We start from the raw sequence: 16,690 nt of genomic DNA on the forward strand, positions 1-16,690 counted from the left end.
AGGAAGCGCGCAATGCAATGAGACAACACGCCACAATCACGATCCTTCACCCCCCTCCACATCAAACACAAAAAATGATCACAGTCAGACTCACGTAGAAGTATGAATGACAGTGTTTTAGTGTACATCATACTCTAAAGATACACAAGGTATATACATGCCATGCATGTTAGCACAATGATTTGAATATATTCAGAATCATGTCAATAATATATTATAAAAAAGCATAAATAAAACTCCAACTACAAGATATAATTTCTGTTAACAATAACCAAACCTTTACTATCTTACTATTAACAGCACTTAAAAAATCAAACATCTCATAACCAGGTAGCCACATACACTAATGTAATTTTGGTGTTCTTGTATTTACTAGTCGAGGTGTGTACATTATAATTTAAATAACATTTTACTATTCGAGGCGTGTATTTATTTAGGTTTGTATAATAAATGAGGTAATTACAAAACATTAAAACACAGTATGCATACATTAATACAATATAACAGGCTGTGAACGACCCTATAAATGCGAGTATCGCTGTGGTTACTGGGGGTGTGGCCGCCAGGGGTAAGGTATGATAAGCGAGACAAGACTAGGCGGAGCACTGCGGTTACTAAAGGTGTCGCAGCCGGGGGTACTGTACGGTAGGCGAGCTCTGCAAGTATAGTACTATGGTAAGTAGGTATATTATGTATGTTCTGGGACACCGGGTCCTGGGTCGGGAGCCAGGGAGCCACCGCGGCTATCTAAGATTATGTCACTTCCGGCGGCCATCGTGGATAACAAAGCTTCCGGTGGCAAAAATACTTCATAACACCTCAGTATACAAACAATCCCTTTTTCGAGGCAAAATTTATCTTTTAGAAAGAAAATTTACCTTTTCGGGAGAAATTTACATTTTCGAAAAAAAAATTCCATTTTCCCCTTGAAAAATATTCGGCTGTGCAAGTTCCCCAGAGAATGTCGCGAGCTCCCCAAGAGGAGGGGGGGGGGGGGTCGCAAGTTTCACAAAGAGGGTTATTCTTCTATTTTGTATAGTGCTAGTTTACCCTGTAAATCCCTATACCAGTCATTTAACCAATTTATTCAGGCTCAGATTTAGGGAGTAACGACGGCCATCTTGAATTAGGTCCCTTCTGGCAGCATTGTAGCGGTTTGAACTGCCCGCGCCGCATCAGCCTCCGGCACTCCGCTCCCCTCCTCCCTCCCTTCCCAACCCCTCCTAGTGGTTCTATGTCTACTCGTTCACCCCCCCCCCCCCTTTGATTGGCGCATGCGCGCGCTGCGGCGCAATGTTATAAATTGAGCTGCAACCATGTCAGGAGCCTCTTTCTTGCTTCTGGTTTTAGTCAGGCTCGGTTGTCTGCAGTAGCTGATCTGTTGTAATCTACTAGCATGTAGTCCGCTAGGTTCAGTTTGAACTACGTGGGTGTGCGACCTCAGGGTAAAATGTAAGTTGGTTTGAGTTGTGAGGCGGTGGCCCTTACCTTAATGTAGAATCATTTACTCTTGAATTGGTATGTCTAAATTCCTTTTCGGCCGCCACCTTGAAAATTGTTTAGTTTGGATTAATGCATTAACGTAATTTCACTGTCAACTTGGTTTTTATTGGTAACTGTCTCCCCCTGAGACGTCGTCGCACGTATTTGATTATTTCTTATCAATTTAAATTCCCTCTGTAATTGTAACTGCACTTTGCAGTAGTTTTTGTAAAACGTAAATAATGTAACGTCTTTCTTCAATTGTAACTGCACTTCACAGTAGTTTTGTACAATGTAATTAATGTAACTTCTTTCCTTAATTGTTTAATTGTAACTGCACATTGCAGCAGTTTGTAAAACGTAAAATGTCTGAATTTAACTGCATACTTGGCACTGCTTTTGCTTCGCGTCAACTGCGCGTTGTATGATGGGATCGCTTACGGTGTAGCCGGCTTACCTTCGAGGCCCGTTTTGTCTAAAGTCATTGTTTTTTATTTTTGTATTTAGCCTTGCCTAAATTGTATTCACTTAACCTCATCATAACCAAATGTTATGATTTGATGTTTGAATAAATTGTCTGTGTACCTGATACCATTTACCTTGATACCTAATCTGCTCCATTCACGTGGCCTCCCATCCCAATGCTCCTAAGCTAGATAGGCTTTACAGCATAAAGACCTAAAAACACTTGATTTTGCACCGAAAATACCCTTTTGAATTATAACGTCATGTCCGCCATTTTGATTTTTCTATAACTTTCTACCCTTTTCAATCCAACGCCCAACTCCTAAACATTGCACTTTTCGTTACATCATCGAACACCCCACATATATGCGTTACACTTTTCGTTATGTCCACCAGCTTAAAAACACATTACCAAATTAGATAATAAAAATTTAATTAAATTATACAGGCATCGTCTGTAGGGGGAAACCGTCTTGTTTAGTATAGTCCATAATCTTGATTTCATCTAATGGATATTACCATTGAGTGTTGGTTCCTTAAGTACGTCAGTGCATGTAGGGTCGAGTTTCCATTTCCTACCAGTCTTGTTATAAACCTTACAGACCTAAAACATCCACAAAATCCACGGTCATTTTGTTTATGATGGTAATTGTAATCAACATTATTTCTTTAACATAGTATATAATGTTTACAGCAGTCTGATATATGTTATATTATAAAATTAATAGTCACATCGTTTCAGATTCGATGGTTATAGTAATAATACTTAACTATTCTTCAAACAGATAATTTATTTACGCCATCATAGTCGTCACAGGACCAGAAATTTTCACAGTAATAACCCACAAGTAAGTATCTCTTCTAAGCATGATCATGTTTGCGTATTCGTATTTAAAAGCTGCATGGAAGCAGATATTTTAATTCTTGAGTATACATTTTTACATTTCACACTTCTAAGCAGGAACATTATTGCATATTCGTGTTTAAAAAGCTGAATGGATGCAGATAATTTATGTTTGTGTATATATTGGTATCCCTAAAAATTTTAATGGAAGAAAAAAGACATGCAGCCCATCCCAGCCCAAATAGCTACGTCATTTAGACTTCCGAATAATATCTCAGGCGGTAATTACGTATTTTACTAACACGAAATATTTATTTTCACCATTAAGAAATACGAACAAAGTCTTCCATTTTAGTTCTAAGATTTCTTACGCCTAGTTTAAATTACATTAGAATAAACAGTTTTGAGGAGTGGATTATCTTTTATATTAACAAGCACCACGCCAATTTTTCGGTGCTTTCTGTAACATACCAATCAACTTATTGCTCTCAACATGGCTTCTTTTTGAGTACAATTAAATTGTTCAACCACCCATCTTTTTATCTCGGTTAACATAAAATAATTATTTATTCCAAACATGACTACGTGACTAAAAGGCTACAAAAATGACTGCACGGCTAAAAGGCTACAAAAATATTCTTCAAACACATAAGAAAAATTGTATAGTAATACCACATCAGAAAATTTAAAGCTTACTGTAGAGCCGAAACATTCCTGAAATATAATGTTATGCTTACTACTAGGCCCAGGGGTTTTGAACTTTTAAATATATTCATTCCTTGGCTACAGACTTGACTAAGAACATTCAGTGAAAAGAACACACATTTGGACAAACGTTAAAAATGGTAGGATACATTCACTAAAATACGAAAGGAAACAATACGATATAGCTCACCCTGGCTACAATATCGCCATCTACATTTGGCTCCAAATGATTTCAGTTTCAATGTTTCGCGAACTCGTCTCAATTGCTGGAATGTCATTATTACTATCCATTTTGTTAGTCATTGACTACGATTTTTAAAAATTTAAGTTAGGTGTAGTACTACATGAACCCAATCTAAGCTAGAAATTGGATTACATTAAATAACACAAACTTTTTATATCCAAAATATATTTTGTTTTGCACTTTTTATACACATACAGACAAAACAAGTTATTATTGTATGTAGCACACACTCCTTATTTCATAAGTGAAGTATAAAGCATGTTTGTTTGGTATTGGATAAATTTCAATCATTTTTGCGAGGCAAGTAGAAGTCTAAACATATCAACCAATATGTTAGAATCTTTCCATGTAGTGTAATCAATCTCTTCGGCTTCTGCCTTCATCCTTACATTTTTATTACTAATACTTTTAAGATCCTAAACTCTCCTGTTTTAATACCATCACCCCACTGATCATCATAAGCCTGATCAAATAATTTATTATAATGAGTCGTTTCCATCATGTTGGTCTCAGCACTTTAGCACAGTCTCAGATCTTGTGAGCTTCAAATTCTTTATCATAGAGTTCGTTCTTGTCAGCTTCAGTTGCTTCATCGCAGTCTGCTACCTTTTCAGCTTCAGGCTGTTTTAGAGTGTTCTCAATGGAGGCGACTAGAAATAGGTGTAAATATTATTTTTCTTAATTTCCCATGAAGATGCTACTTTCTTCGTTAACTTTCAGTTCCAATTAATTAACAAGACCTGGGATAGTACTGTTAGAATCATCATCTTCACATTTCTCGTGATCATTATAGTCATCTAATATTTTTCTATAATTTCACTTCTGCGCTTTTATAGACACATCCTTATTATCATTAATCAGCCTTGTTTTACAGATTGAGGTATTCGCTAGACCTCAAGGGGGATGAGAATCATCTTACAATTAAGTGTTTCTCAGTTGTACTTAATTTAGTTATCGAATGAGTAATGGATATTTTTATTCAAGTACCGCCCGATTAAAATGTGGAAATTTCTTATTTGGTGTCAGGAATATGTAATACAAATGGATATCTCTCAATATATTCCAAGGCCAAAAAAAAATTTCAATGAAAAATATATGACTCAAGAAAAACTGGAAGCACATTACATTAAACTATTTTTAAAACTCAGATCATACCCCTATACGAATATCGAGGTTGATTTTACTTATGGTCACACTCCATCCATATATTTAAAACACAAATCTACATATTTCAAATATTAATTCACATATTTCAAACACTAATCCACAAAAACTGCATATTTCAAGACCAAGAGCATAAGTTTGAAGTGATGTTCTTTTCTTTTCTACAGCAACTCGTGCTGGTACAATCATCTGTTTCTCATCATTGCTGTAGATGTTTATGTAAGCACCAGGGTTTTGTTTCTCGATCAGTGGTATTTGCTGGATTGGTGTAGGGAACTGGATGTTAGGGAAGTTGAACTTCCCCTCCAAATCATGGTAGTGTTGATTAAAATACTCAGATGCCCACCCTTCACATACTTGGCAAGTATGTGCTCATCCAAGTTTTTACAGATTGACCACTGATACATTTTTCTTTGATGCAGGTAGGTATTTAGATCTAGGAACTATATCGAAGTGGATCAAGCTTATTTATTCTCAGTTGAAGTTGCTTAACAGCAGACAAAGGAAGGACTATGTTTGAAAGCTGCTGAGGGAGCTCTAGCGAGGCTGGTCACCGATAACGCTAGGTACTTCCAATCCACTGTGAACAAAGAAATGTTTGGAATGGGCTACTAAACCCGTTTTTAGCAGTGCCTATTTCCCCTAGTGGAACCAATCTGAGCATGTAAACAAGGTGTTAAAAGGTATTCTCACCTCGTTTTACTCGGACCTTGACTATCATTGTTGGCCTTAATTCGGCTCATAATTCGGCCTCTGGTTTTCCTCCGTCTGTCCCGTTTTTAGGCAGGGAATTGACTCATTCCCTCCTTAACCAGTGGGGCTAGCCACCGCTCGACTCCGCACTCGACAGCACCTCCCTCCAAGCGGTTCTTGATTCAGTGGTCTGTAATTTGCAGAAGGTTCTCACTTCTGGTAGGTCTCATGCCACAAGAAACTTGCTGCAGTGGCATAGTGCGGCACCGACCTTAGATTATATGGTTGCTCACCTGCTTCAAATTTTGTTAGTCATACTAAGATGACTCTACTTCTGGCTAGACCAATCAGGTGAGTCCACAGATAAGCTGGCAGTATGGGAATTCGTAATACAAACGAATAAATTATCATTAGCGTATGATTTTCATTTGGTAACTAATTCTTTCTTCAATGGCTTGATATATTAGTATCCATATTACCTTAAATACTATAGAGGTACTTTGAAAAGCACCCATAGAAGTATAATATTGGTTTCACATGTTTTATTTTCACTCTCTATGTTAGATGTCTTTGCTTTATTATGAAAGTTAATAGCAACCTTTTTCTCTTGAGTATTTCAATTTGTCTTATACTTTAATATTATTACTTTCTCAGAGTAAAATTTTATTAAGGCCTTGTTTGGTAATGACCAATGAAAAAATTACGTTACTACAATTCTGTATTGTCTCTACGATATAACACTAAATAGATCGCAATTCATTGGCAGCTAGATGTGGAATGACACAGAATATTGAACTGTTTTAAATTTGAAAAGTCAGTTTTTGTTCAACTTTCGTCCGAGCTAGACTCATTATAGCTAAGCCTCAGAAGATAGAGAAAGCTAAAATGGAAAAATCGTCGTAAAACTTCAAGATTAAGGTAAAGAAGTTTCAGTAGAGATTTTATATTTATATGATTTAATTTTTGTCGGCACTACGATGTTTGAGAAGAGGTAGTGACCGTCCTTGACGAATTATACCTCAAGATCGACGTGATAAAGGCAATAGTAATTGGCCTTATATTTGAGTGTTTATTCAAATCCGACGAAGTAAAAAGAAGAATATCAGTCCCACGACGCGGAAGGAAGGATGCCCGCTACTTAAGGTTTTCAAAGAAAGTTTAAAACAATTTCTTATTAAGAAAGCCTATTACAGTGTGGATGAATACCTAATATCTTCTCATAATTGTGATTAATGTATAGATACTTATTAATTGCCTTGTAAATTTTATTATTTTATTGTGTATTTTTGTTTTATATTTATTAGCTTTTACATAATATGTCCTTTTTATACTTTGTGTGATGTTTATTATATTGTTTGTTATGATTTTTATCATTTATAATATTGTAATCAATTGACAACTCCTATTTCACTTTGTGAGTGTATAGAACAGGAAGATAATAAATAAATAAAAAATAATAATAAAATAAATAAATAAAGACATTGCGGATTATGAGACCCGATTTCAGCGCCCACATCACCACAATGCTGAAGGAAGGATGCCGGTTTTCTAGAGGAGACAGCACGAACCCCGGACCCTGGATTTCAGCATTCACCACGACGACGCGGGTCGATCAACGTCTGTTACGAAAAGGAGAGAACCAGAGCCGTGACTAGAGAAAGACCGCGGTGATTGCCGTATCAGTAAGACAGAAGGAGACCACCGATAAGTATTCTCGATCAGTTCCAAATCGAGACATGGATCACTAAGGTTTGTCTTCCAACCCCAAATTACTCGAAGTTGCCCAACAAGGAGTCTGTTTTATTAATTGAGTAAAACTTTCAACACTAAGTACCTTATTATTTCACTAACAAGCTAATCAAAAGGAAATTTTGCATAAGTAACTGATGATGTCTAAGTGTTATATCTTAGAACGTCAACACAATTTGTTTCATTGAGATATTTTCTTATTTAACTGATATTCAGTAAAAGACAATGTTAATGAGCCAATCGAGTCATGACAATAATAATCAGTTCCAAAACCAGAGGATCCCTTTTGCACTAAAGTAAAGACTGAGGCACTAGTTGGCATAAATATTGTTTTTTTTTTTTAAATAAAATAGTGATATTTGAATAGCAAGTTGTAATTTATCGTCAAATTTGTTAATCGAACCAAAAAGTATTTACTTTATTGATGTTGAATTTACTTGAATTAAACTAAAGACTCAAATACTAGAGATATCATTTTATAAATAAAAACCAATGATATCACAAATGTATGATATACTGTAATATGTGTAATGTGTGGATAGTTGTCTTGTGCAGTGTAAGTTTGTATGTTCATGTAAATAAGTACATTGTCACCATTGAAACACACGTTCAGATACAAGTAAAATAATTTTAAACAGTTTTTCTTTAATTTCAAGTAACTGTCGCTGCAACACTGTTTAAACACTATTACACTTAAATTATATTCATCCATAGATATTGAAATCACAAGAAAGTCAAATTACATATCAGAAACACAACTTTTATTATTTTTAATATTTATATTATTACTGAAAGAAACTGATTGCTCATCTTAGAGGCTTAATATGATATAGTTAATATCATTATTTCTATGAATATAAACTATACATACATAGTTAATAGTTTCATAATACTTCACTGCCATTGACTGCCAGTGCTATATATATATATATATATATATATATATATATATATATATATATATATAGCGAAACTTAGTCGGTTTATAAATGTATGGTTAAAGGGCGCCTTGAAACTACTGACTTGTGAATCAGACAAACGAAAAAGGATTCCTTCGTACAATTAATATTTAATTTCGTTTACTTCTTACAGTAATCACCATATAGTTGAAACTATCAATTTATATTTCCATTATTATTTAATATTACTGTGAGAGTCATAACTTCCTTTAGTACGTAAGAGTAAAGCCTTTCCTAAATAATAGTATTTACACACCTGTATTGTGGGTTTAGTATTGTCTAAAATCACGTCAGCAGTTTACCGACTAAACTAGTGTCTCGGAGAACATGAGTGATAACATAGGACTCCTGGGTTTTTCCTGGATTTGGGTAGACACTGGATTCGAACTGAAAAGAGGGTTCAAAACTACGGCGAATTCGTCGTCTCGTTCTTCCGCGACTGGACGTCCTTCTGGCTCTGGAAAGTGGTGAAATCAGAAACGGATGGACCTCACCAACAGTCTGTTCACTGGACAAACTGCAGTCCCATCTGTGGACAGCGGGATGTCGTCACGGCCAAGACTCGTCCTCCGGATGTTCGGAGTCGGCATCGCCAACACTAGGCACGCCTGGTGGTTTCCTCTCGAGCTCTTACGAAGATTTTAAATGTCTTTCTCGTACATAATCCCTACGAACGGAACGACCGACGCGGTTGTATGGTTTTCCATAAGTTCGAAAATTTCCCTAATTCCGTCACAAAGTGCAGAAGTTTCTATCCACTCGTCGTCGTCAGCTAAAATAAATATAGTTTAAAAAACTAAAGAAACATGCTTTTAAAGATTATCAAACTAAAAAGGAAAAAATAATTTTAAAATTTAATTTATGACAATAGTATATAAGCAATACTAGTATAAATGAGAAAAAAGCTTGAGGCGCTTTGTGCCATATTTTTTGTATATTAAGCGCCCCATGCTTTTTTCTCATTTATACTAGTATTGCTTATATACTATTGTCATAAATTAAATTTTAAAATTATTTTTTCCTTTTTAGTTTGATAATCTTTAAAAGCATGTTTCTTTAGTTTTTTAAACTATATTTATTTTTAACTTTTTAGTTTGATATTCTTTAAAAGCATGTTTTTTTAGTTTTTTTAAACTATATTTATTTTTAACTTTTTAGTTTGATATTCTTTAAAAGCATGTTTTTTTTAGTTTTTTAAACTATATTTATGTATAATTATCATAGGGAAATGAGTTACCGACACTACCTATTACCATCTGAGATAACTATTTGGAGTTGCAACGTCACAAAGAAATAGTAAAGTCTATCCGAAACATTTACAGTTAGATGTATGGATATAATCTTAGAATTTACCGAGAAAAAAAAATCTTTTTTTTTTCGGCGTGGCCGGGAGTAGAACCCACGATCGCTGAATCCGAAAGCTGACTCCACAGAAATCGCGCGCCTCAGACCACTCGGCTAACGAACGTAATGAAATTGGTGGGACACTTTACAGTGATGGGCCACTCACTCTTAGTCGAAAGAGTTACAGACGGACAGACAAACAACATACAGGTGAAGCTAATATAAAGCATGTAACATGTAACATGTAAAAATAGTTAAGCAAGCTGAAAGGCTAGCACAGAGGAAGGAACAATTGAAACTGGTAAAAGTATGTGCTTTGCAAGAAAAGAAAACTTAGTCGAAAGAGTTACAGACGGACAGACAAACATACAGGTGAAGCTAATATAAAGCATGTAAAAACGAACTCCGCGGTTGTCCGGGATCAATTTATAGTATAATGGGTTAAAAAAATGGTTCGACCCGAATACATGTCTATTCCCTTCAGAGATATTTACTAAAAGCTCCCGAATCCTTCAAACATTCTAAAACAAACAACCAAATTATTTTGACAACGATCGACGTTAAAACTTTCATAAAACAAAACTAGTAAGGAAAAGAAGATAACAGCGCTAAATTTGAAATATAAAAATTTATAAATTCCATAGAAGACATGAATGACTAACCAATACTTCCATAACTGTTTTACCGCCTTAAACCATAAAATAAATAAAATGTAGGCTTCACTCGTACGTCTTCCAGAACTATAACTCCCGTACATAATTTGTTACATTAATTATATCAAGTTAGTTATCTATAAACGAATTGAGCGTTTATAATTAACACATTCTTTTATGTATCTGTTGTTTTGTCACTCACCAAGGAGGTAGTACAGCGAGCTGTAGGCCGGCATCACAACTGGCAGTTCATGTTGCCGAATCCTGAAACACACGCAATAAACATCACTGTTATGATAAAAATGTGTTTTAACCAGGCGCGTAGGAGCGGGGGGGGGGGGGGGGGCGCCAACCCAGGCGACTGCCCGGCCATAACATTTCATGGCCGGGCAAAGTGATGGTTTTGCCCGGCCATTGCATCAGATGAACAAGAGGCATTGTCTTCATTCCAATGCTAAGTGGTTTTGTGGGATTTTCTTGTCTGTGCGTTACCTTATTCTTTAAATAAATTAAGACTTTTCGATAAGTGTACAGGCACAATAAATACGGCAACTGTTCTTGTTTTCTTCTAAATATTCACGTTTCACAGTGCTGATAGAGGAAATATTGTTGTGGGATATAAGACCAGTAAATGATTCCGCTAGTAGCTTACGCTCAGTTTTTGTCCACCCTTGTCTACCTGACCTTCAGACCCTTGCATTCACCCCGCCTCGTTTCTACCTAACGGTAACGACCTGAAGTGCAGAGAAGTGCAGAGCGCTTTCCACATCAGTCATCATTCAACAGCTGTACGTCTTGCTTTTAAGTCCAAGAAACTTTGTGAGCCATACTACAGAACTGTTTGAAATAAACTTATTTATCTATAGTATCGTGAGTGAGTAGTGTGGAATGGCAGTGATGAAAACATTTAGGGTTTAAGGAGAAAATTTATAAAAGTATTTTAATTTTTGCGGCGTACAATGACTCAGAAAAGCATAAACTTTTTCTTCAACAACCGTTCTGCACAGTCCTGCGGCTAAAAGGCTGTAATGCCTGTGAAGACAAAGATCCTAAAGAAGAGTTGGATTCCTTTAACTCAGGTATTACTTTTGAGCAGTTTAGACTGAGACGAATTTTTACATGATCCCGAAAACCATAATATGTAATATACCTATTTAACATTAAAGTTTAGTATGTCGGTACATTATTTTTTTCCGCTCGTCGCTCGTGATTATTCCATCGAGTAATAAAAAAATTTCTTTGAATCTACAAATCATTGAACAAGAATTTATCAAGCAGATTTGCAGTTATTTTTAAGCATCTTCACTCGCCTATTATGTGGGGTTCGCATTTTAAACTTCTTCTTAAGGGGAGTCTGACAGTAAAAATATTAAAATATTGACTTTTTTAATTTTTAATACCAAAATAAAATTTCGACTTTCCTAAATAAAATGATATGAGTGTTATTGCGAAAAGCTTTTTTCCATGTTTATTTTTTTTATTTTTTTTAAGTTGAACTGCATTTTTCGAAAAATTAATTTTTGTGACTTTTTTAATTTTAAATGCTAAAAAAATTATTTTGACCTTTTTGAATACATACAATGTAAATACTTTCTAGTACTTCTTTCAATAAAAAATATAACGAATAGTAAATTTTCAAAACTTTGGAGCCTTAATTCAGATTTGGTGTATGTATAGACATTTCCTGTATTGACCTTGATTTATTAAGTCTGACAGTAAAAATAAAAAAAAAAATAAGTTTTTTGTTCATTTTTTATGTCAAAAAAAACTTAACACTTTCCTGAATAAAATTATATGAGTGTTATTGCAAAACTTTTTTTTCATCTATACAGACCTGCCAACATTCAAATTTAAAAAATCATGAGGTCCTCGATAAAAATTTTCAGGCCCATAAATACAGGTTAGATATAAAAAACAACAAATGATAATCTTTAAATTTAAGTGACATACCTGTACATATGTTACATGGTCTCTGCTTAAAAATTTATTTTAACAAATTATAGGTTGCAGATTTAATTTAGTTGAACATAATTTAGCGCTGTTGTGTAGTGATCATGCACGGCCGCAACTAAAAAAGATGTAAAATAACATTTTGCTCGTGTAACACTATTATCACTGTTCACAGCAAAATTAATTTTTTATTGGAACAATACACTTCACGTGTTAGTTGTGTTTTTTGGTAGCGACATGTTTCACAATGTCTCCTCTTCCACTATGCGAGATAGAAAGATCAGCACGGCACACGCTACAAAACGCAAAATTGCTTCCTTTACATGACTCGAGTATTGATGGAAACTCGTTACTGTAAGCTTTCGTAAAACTTGTTTTGTAACTTTTACAAACAAAATCTTGGGGCCCCGCAAAATCGTGAGGAAACACTATTTTGGCGTGAGGGCGTGAGATGGACCTTAAAATCATGAGCCTCACACCAAAATCGTGAGAGTTGGCAGGTCTGTCTATATATATTTTTATTTTTTTTAATTTGAACTGCATTTTTCGAAAATTATTATTATTTTTTAACTTTCAAATTTTAAATGCTAAAAAATAAAATATTATTTTGACCTTTCTGAATGTAATCTAAATACTTTCTAGTACTCCCTTCAATAAAAAAATATAATGAATACTGAATAGTATATTTTCAAAAATTTGGAGCCTTACTTGAGATTTGATTGTTGTATAGACCTTTCCAACTTGCCTTTAAAATGAATTCTACGAGGCGAAAACTGAAAAGTGAACACTGTTTTGTGATGCCGAGCCTTAAGTAAATTTGTTATAAAAAAATTAAAATTTCTGCTAGTAGTACATTCTATTTTTATGTACGAAAGATGCTTAAATAGCACCATTTTGCTCCTTAGAATACAATTTTTCATTCTACCGGGGAAGAGTCCCCGGACACCGCCTTTGTTAAATCCACCACTTATAATGATACTCTTCTTTGCCCCCCCCCCCCCCCCAATTAAATATTTGCTTCCTACGCGCCTGGTTTTAACATGAAAAGTGTGAGCTAAGTAAATGTTTTATTTTGAACATGTAATAAGCTGTTGAGTCATTAAATGTCTAGTGCTAAAATATATAAGTTTCATAGTGCTACATCTGGGCAATCCAATTTTATTAACTTGTAAGCGAACCAATATATCATTAATAAGGAAGCGCCTATAAAATTGTATTCAAAGTACGTTGGTACTATCATATATTTTTATAATTTTTGTTCCAACAAACCAAGGATGGAAAGGGAAAAAAGGACACAAACCATAAAAACCTATTCTCTTACAGGCAACAAGCAAAAGCCGGGTCCAAGGTATTCAAGAAAAATTATTGTACTGCAATTCATACACATTTAATCATGTTAATTTACAGCAGAATTAAAATACCAAACTCTATTTCTTCAAATGATTTTAAGTTTGATTTAGATAGCTTCACAAAGTTTTTAAACTGCAATTGATTTTACTAGGAAAATCTCATTGCATTATAAAAATTGCCACAGAATCATTAATCTGGGGTTTGAAATTCTGATGTCTAACCTCAATGTCATCAATATAATTAGTAGCAGTGAATATTAAAAGGTATACTATTTTTGCTATGCCATAGAAGACACATACCAAAACTAAGCAGCACAATCCACAATACATACCGGCTGTGAAAATTATTCTAAGCCCAATTTTCACCTTCGAAGAGTTTTTTCTCAATTGTTGGGAAGCTTTCACAGATGGTGTGGGAGGGGGGAGAAGAGATTCGTCCCACCCTCTCCAATTTCCCTGGGACGAATGCAAATTACCAAGAAACTTTCGTTTTTGAATAAGAATGATCCATTATACTTCTATGTGAAGCATACTAGTAAAATAAGTTATTTTACTTTGGTGTTAAGACTAGTCGAAATTGCTACACATGTTACAAGTCTATCTAGGTTGCAAGAAACTTTATGAAAAACACGTAAATTATCATTCTTAGAAATTGCTTGTGAATCAGTACTTTGTAAGTTATTACTTGCAGTTTTATGAGACAATATACTTGATTTTGGCCAGTTAAGTTGTAGCCTTGTAGTTTTATGAAATAGGGTGCTCGTGTAACAATGTTCTGTTGTTAGTTCGATGATCTCCTCGTTCTCTTAGAATACGGTTACTATGACTTGGCATGTATTACTTCGGTTTCAATAAGCAATTATTCCTTTTGCTCTCATAATTTGAAAAAAATATCCATTATTACAACCTACCATCAAGTTTAGGCGATTGGAGCACGGTAAAAAACGGTCACCGCTCAGAAAACAATGCATTTTGGATCAGTTGCTTACTAAAGTGTCTTGAGGCCTGCCATCTATGAAGAACTAGCAGAAGCTCGACGGACATATCTCGGTCTCACTCTACACACAGCCGATACGGTTTCTCACGAGTGCGGAGGAGAGGAAGGCTTATCAGCTTTCGTTGAGGGGGGAGGTCAGTCACGGCTCCCCACTGCTGAGATCACCTTTGCGAGCATGATTCGAGGAACTCGATCATTGTTTAGGCGGTCGATTCGACTTGCCGCTGTTAGCCCAGGAAATAAAAGTTTAAACCTGTGAAAAATTTGTCCATAGCTGAAGTTTGCACAGTGGTAGAGTCGACTATGTTTAATAACATACCAAATTTTAAATGCTGTATACCTTGAGCGAATCACCGAAAACGTGCGGTTAAGTCCTAGATGACAGCAACTTACAGCATTCCATTAAAATGTTACCCATGTGCTCAGTTTTCAACATAGAAACTCCATATATCTACCAAAATAAGCTATAAACGTTACTATATACACTATTGTTGAAAATGTTCCAAATGTTAACATAAAATTTTAAATATAAATTGATTAATTTATTAAATAAGTTATTTTTATATCAGCCAAGGACATATAAACACGATTCATATAAAAATAGGTGTAACGTAATAATCACTCGAACAAAAGTTGTTGCATATTTCTTAAGCTTTAAAGTGACATATTTTTCAAGAACCTAAGGTAATCTAGTTAATCGCTGGAGCGTTTCAAGCGCTGCAGTGTTGTATACGTACTGCCACAGTGCTATAGCCGTAAGGGCTAGTATGACTTTCGCTCCCACGAAATCGAGAATTTTTAATCTCTGGAAATTTTTCCCCAAACTGTAATTTAGTACAGGGGTTATATTAAAGTTTTCTAGTAACATGTGAACAGTTTACCTGCGCAAACCTTTTGAGTTATACTGAAAACGCGCAGTTAAGTCCTATGGTAGTTTCTTGCAGCGCCCCACAATAATGCATTCCGTTAACATAATATTTATAGTAGCCCTTCAGTAAACCAAACCAAAATAATCCACAAAAATAATTATACATAAAAGTGTTTAAAAAATCTTATAATTGGTTTTACTAAAAATGCAATATAATAATTAATAAAGGGAAAAAAATATTTTATTCAAATTTACAGGGAATGAACGGGAAATAAAAATACAGATTAGATAACTACGAAAGGCCTGACGTGAAAATCACTTTAATAAATGTTGCTGTTGTACATTTATTAAGCTTTAAAATGGTACATTTTAATAAGAGTCCCACACTATCGATCAGATCGCTGAAACGGTCCCAGCGTCGAAGTGTGTAATGTACCTACTGGGGGCCATTCTAGAGTTGTTGGGTTGTGGCGTTTATATCCCAGGAAACAAAGATCTAAGTAGGTCATAAATTACTAGTAGATTGCTTCAATTGTGTATCGTAAGTACATGCAAAAACGTTTTTTTATCACAATACACCAGAATAAAAATATTTCCTTATGATTATAAATACAAACATTAATTGGTCATATTAGAACTAGTAGTGTCTTGCTTTCTTATTGACCACGTAGTCTGGGTAAATTATAAACGATAACTTTACTCAAGTGATAGTCGGTACCTAACTTTCAGAAATTATCTACTTGATGATTAGTATTGGAATTGATTTAAGTACTTAGTTATTTAAATCATGGTTTTTAATCTTAGATAAAACTATTTTTCTTGATGATTTACATACTGAAAACATGTTCTTGTATGATATGCCTTATCCTAAATGTGACGTAATATTCGATCCCTAGAGTATCTATATTACTTTAAACCTAATTAATGATTCCGTTTTCCCATTCCAAATGTATAGGCCTACCAGCTAAATTAAAATCAATACTTAAATCGGGCTTTACGAGGACAGCCTACCTGAGTTTTATAGATTTTTGCATACATAAAAATTCAACTTGGATTTTAGGGTGTTCCTGTTGGGTAAACGTCGTTTGTCCTAAAATTATTTGTCCTAAAGCGTTTATCCTAATTTCGTTTGTCCTAAAAATTAAAACAAACGACTTTAGGCCAAACGACGTTAGGACAAACGACTTTAGGACAAACGACGGAACAGCTTTAAAATATTTTTAC

At 34.7% G+C, this 16,690-nt stretch overlaps 1 protein-coding gene across 1 annotated transcript in view; it reads right to left on the minus strand.

Annotated features, from left to right (window-relative positions):
• Window positions 1-16,690, minus strand: part of LOC134531232 (C-terminal-binding protein) — a 445,126-nt gene that overhangs the window by 305,652 nt on the left and 122,784 nt on the right. The window contains exon 2 of the mRNA XM_063366907.1: window positions 10,505-10,566. The gene's annotated coding sequence lies outside the window, so the exon portion shown is untranslated. The remainder of the gene's footprint in view (window positions 1-10,504; window positions 10,567-16,690) is intronic.

This window comes from Bacillus rossius, chromosome 3, assembly GCF_032445375.1.
Source record: "Bacillus rossius redtenbacheri isolate Brsri chromosome 3, Brsri_v3, whole genome shotgun sequence".
Taxonomy (NCBI): Eukaryota; Metazoa; Arthropoda; class Insecta; order Phasmatodea; family Bacillidae; genus Bacillus; species Bacillus rossius.